The following is a 5,014-nucleotide window of genomic DNA, read 5'->3' on the forward strand; positions in this document are numbered from 1 at the left end:
CCGGACAGCGCCCCCTGCCGCCGAGCCACGGACGCAATGACAGACGGGGCGCCTCACTCAGAGGGGAGGGGAGGGGCGCCTTCGCGGGAGCTCTCCGGGGAGTGCGCGCGCCTGTCGCGGAGGAACGCTCCAACGCCGTAGCCACCCCCCTCGCTGGCAGCCGGAGTGGTGCAGTCCGTGGCACACCCGCCCCCCCCCTCACCCCGCGAGCTCGCTGGGCTGTGGCTGCCCGACCTCAGTCGCCCGCACTCTTCGGGGGGCCTGTGCGGAGAAGGAGCCCTTCATGAGGACGGCAGCAAAGCCCTGCTGGGCAAGCAGGCTAGGGAGGGTCCAAGGGGTGGCAGGGGACAGTGGAGGAGCCAGAGGGTTGGGAGGGTCCTGCACAGTGCAGGGGGTTGGACTAAATGACCCTGGAGGTCCCTTCCAACTCTAGGATTCTAAATTCTGTCTAAATCTCCGGAAGAAGTTCCTGACAGTCAGAGCGGTTTCTCAGTGGGACAGGCTTCCTCGGGAGGTGGTGGGTTCTCCATCTTGGGAGATTTTTAAGCAGAGGCTGGAGCCATCTGACAGAGAGGCTGATTCTGTGGAGGTTCAAGGGGGTGGCAGGTTACAGTGGATGAGCGAGAGGGTTGGGAGTGTCCTGCATAGTGCAGGGGGTTGGACTAGATGACCCAGGAGGTCCCTTCCAACTCTGTTTCTATGATTCTAAATTCCGTCTAAACATCCGGAAGACGTTCCTGACAGTCTGAGTGGTTTCTCAGTGGAACAGGCTTCCTCGGGGAGGCTGATTCTGTGAAGGCTCAAGGGGGTGGCAGGTGACCATAAAATCATGCAAGGGTTCTTTCACAGAAATTAAACCGAAACTGTACAATGGTGTGAAGATCCATTGTTCATGATTGTATATAAATTGGCTTTTTCCCAGGGTTTCCCAGTTTTCAGTTCTGCCTCTTGTCCCGCCATGCTGATCTTGCTCTTTTCCACTGCTCCAGACAGATGAACACTATCTCGATCTACCCCACAAGGCTGTTGTGTGCATGATGCTCCCCTGGCCAAGCTGCTTGCCCTGCCGCAACCCCTATGAAAGGGTCATTTGACCCCCGAGTTCTCTGCTCTCGACCCCCAGGTTGAGAACCACTGGCAGAGAAGTTAAGCTTATAAGAACCTTGCTGGATCAGACCAGGGGTCCATCCAGTCCAGCATCCTGCTTTACACAGTTCCTCTGGAGAGCCAACAGCATGGCCTAGAGATTGAGGTCTTCCTAAGAACCTCAGAAGAGCCCTGCGGGATCAAACCAATATGGGTCCATTAAACCAATATGGGTCCGTCTAGTCTATGCCTGTGGCCAAAACACATCCTGTGGCATCAAATTCCACATTTTAATCATTTCCTGTGTCCCTCCTGATTGTACAGAGATCTCAGTCAGACACAAAGATTTGAAGACATATGTGAGAACCAGCCATGCATACTAAGGCTAATGAAGACGACAGCATGCAGTGTACAGGCTTTGGAGTTCTCCAAAATTATTAATTTGCCTGACATGATGTTACATTTTGTGTAAAGTGGGACCGGACTAAAACTTTGTTCTGTTGCTGCAGACCAACAGAGCTGCCCACCTGAATCTATCTGGATGTTGAAAGTACATTAAAAAGTGGGCAAGAAATGTTTTCTATTTAGCTCATTTCCCCCATCTCCTTAAAAAAATGGTTTAATTAATTATGGAGGACTCAAAACCTTGCACAATTGTTTTATCGAACTAACAAAAATGAGACAAAATATTGCCTTTGAAGAAGGCAGTATTCTAAATTGTAGGCTGAAATAAAATGGTCTTCTCGAAAGTATCTCAAGTCTTGTGATTATTTTGCTGTGGCAGAGCCTTCTATGGCGGTAATTCTGTTCAATTTGGCACCAAGCATTTTTATCATCTGGGCTTTATTCCCTACTCTGTCCTTGGAGCCCTTGGTTCGATTTGATCCATTTGTGCACCTAATGAGCCATGTCATTTACTGGGGATGCAAGCTTGAGCTTGCCCCAAATACCTCGTTTTCTCACCCCATCTGCCGACTCTCTTTTAGAGTTGGGAAGGGGGAACTGAAAATATGCTAATTCTTAGGTGACCTTTGAGGCGTCCCTTCTTGCTCCTTGGGGGTAACGTGCTCACTTTTCATGACCTTGTGTGAAAACCTCCGAGACGAGACGGGGATAGGATAGCCAAGCAAATCAGGCAGAAATCCCACCGGGGATGTCCCTGCCTCATCCAGAGGGGAGCTTGGGGGAGGCTCCGAGTTCTGGGCAGAAGGTGGGCTTCCTCCTCGCAGCAAGAGAAGGAGTCCAGCAAAATCTCGGGATAGTTTTGTAGACGGATTGGACTTTTCAGAGGTAGCCACACTGTAGCTCTCGCCAGAGGTCCACGGACTACAATCCCCATGAGCGCCTGTCAGGAGCAGCTGTTGGCAGAGGCTCACGGGAATTGTAGTCCACGGACCTCTGGAGAGGCGACGGTCGACTCCTGGCTGGAAGGAGGCGTGTCCCCTGCGCCCGGCAGGCCAATCGTGGTTCGGGAACGCGCCCTGAAGAACGAGCCCTCATTCGCCGACTCCGGCGGGGCGGGCCAGGGGGCGTGGCTTGGTTTTGGCGCGAAGCGTTCAAGATGGCGGCGGAGAAGCTGCGGGGCCGAGTGAGCGGCGCCTTCAAGATGCACGGCCTGCTGCTCCGCGCGTGAGTGAGGCGTCGTGGCCGTGCGGGGTTGGCCGGCGGGTGGGCTCGGCCTGGGCGACCCGCTAAATCGGCCGCCGTAGAAGCTGTGGGTGCCAACCTCCAGGCGGGAACTGGAGAGCTCCCGACTACATCGGCCAGCCCTCCCCCTTTACACGGGTTGCCAGGTCCCCCTGCCCTCGGCGGGGGGCGCAGGAGTATGGTTGTCAGCTCCAGGTTGGCAAGCTCTGGAAGATTTGGGGATGAAGAGCAGGGACCTCAGTGGGGCCAAGGCCCCAGAGTCCCCCCTTCCAGGGGAATGGCTGGACAGGAGCTGTCATGCTGGGAATCCCCAGGCCCCGCCTGGAGGCTGGCATCCCTGAACCTCTGTGGGGTCCAGCGCCACAGAGTCCACCCTCCAAAGCAGGGGTAGTCAAACTGCGGCCCTCCAGATGACCATGGACTACAATTCCCAGGAGCCCCTTGCCAGCGAATGCTGGCAGGGGCTCCTGGGAATTGTAGTCCATGGACATCTGGAGTGCTGCAGTTTGACTACCCCTGCTCCAAAGCATCCTTTTTTTTTCTGCGGGGTGGGGGACTGATCCCTGCTGCTCGGAGAGGAGTTGACCTTGTTGGGGGTCCCTAAGTCTCTCCTGGGGGCTGGTATCCTTATCCCCCCCCCCCCGCCTGCCAATTTGTAAAAATTCTCCCTGCCTGGAGCTGGCAATGCTGCCGTGGCAAATGCTTGGCCTTTGAGTCGGCAACTGGCCACTGCACACAGATGGCCAAAGGTGCTTCTTTCTCTGCTGCATCTCTCCCTTCTGTCGCATCTCCACCTGCCCAATTCAAGAACAACCTGCCTGTGGAAAGGTGCAAGTGCCCTACATCTTGATGAGCCGGGATCGGCACTGCTTGGCGGGCAACCTTTTGTGCCTCTCTGCAGCCTGGATTGGCATCCTCCTGGCGTACTGATGTCACCTTCGAAACAGCAAAGTGTGAACAAGATGTTGGGCACAGAAAAGATCACGCTGGGAAGAGTTTCATGCCCTCCAGCAGCACGTTCTCATAAGGCTGTTACTGGATGAGCATCCTTTCTCCCCTGTGGGTGACATCATTCCCTTTTGTGGCAGTTTATCCTTGTGAGGCTGTGAGGGTGTAATTGGCCCAAGGCTACCCCTAAAATCTTCCAAGGCATTTGGGCTTTGAACCTCGGTTTCCCAGTTGTCAGTTAGTCCAATGCTCATGGCCAATGTGCTCCATTGTCTCTCATCAGCTGTTGCATGTGTGGCTACACTTCGAACACTTCCTCTAACTTTATTATTTATTTATTTGTTTTTTAGACCACCTCTCTCTGCATGCAGGCTCAGAGTGGTTCACATCATACATACAGTCTTATTAAAATTACTGTTAAAACAATAATAAAAGAGTGCACTGGTCCGTTTTCTTGCTTTTCATTCTAATCTAATTGGTCAATCCGCCTGTCAGTCCACTTATTCATTCATTCATTCATTCATTCATTCATTCATTCATTCATTCATTCATTCATTCATTCATTCATTCATTCATTCATTCATTCATTCATTCATTCATTCATTCATTGGACTTATAGCCTGCCACTCCCAGGACGGCTCAGGTCGGGTAACAAAATCAGAAAACTCCATTAAAATTAGTGGTGACTAATAACCATCCCCCCACCTCCATCCCAGCAGCCTGCCACCTGTCATAGGGAGGGAATGGCAGCTCACCTGGTGTCACCTATTGAGCTGGTCTGGCTCGAGGAGGGGCCTCTGATCTCACATTGCTCTGTCCTCAACCGAAGACCTGGTGGAAGAGCTCCGTCTTGCAAGCCCCGTTAAACTGGGGCCCTCAGCTCACACCGGAGCTTATTCCACCAGGTCAGGGCTAGGACCGAAAAGGCCCTGATCGAGGCCAGGCGGACTTCCCTGGGGCTGGGGATCTCCAGTAGATCAACACCCACAGAGCGAAGAGCCCTGCGGGAGTCATAAACAGGTAAGCAGTCCATCAGATAAGAGAGGCCCAAGCCATAGATGACCTTAATTATCATCCTATGATTATTTGAGTTTGCCTTTCAGTTTTGTGTGGGAAATATTGAGGTGAATGGAGGCCCGTAGATTATGTTAGCTATATTACCTTGCTCCAGCCTGAACCATAAGCCTGGTGGAAGAGCACCCTTTTTCAGGCCCTGCAGAATTTAGGCAATTCCATCAGGGCCTGGATCCCAATTGGCAGCTTGTTCCTCCAGGCTGGGGCCATGGCTGGAAAACCCTGGCTGAGACCAGACAAACTTCTTTTGGGCCAGGGA

This window comes from Paroedura picta, chromosome 2, assembly GCF_049243985.1.
Source record: "Paroedura picta isolate Pp20150507F chromosome 2, Ppicta_v3.0, whole genome shotgun sequence".
Lineage (NCBI taxonomy): Eukaryota > Metazoa > Chordata > Lepidosauria > Squamata > Gekkonidae > Paroedura > Paroedura picta.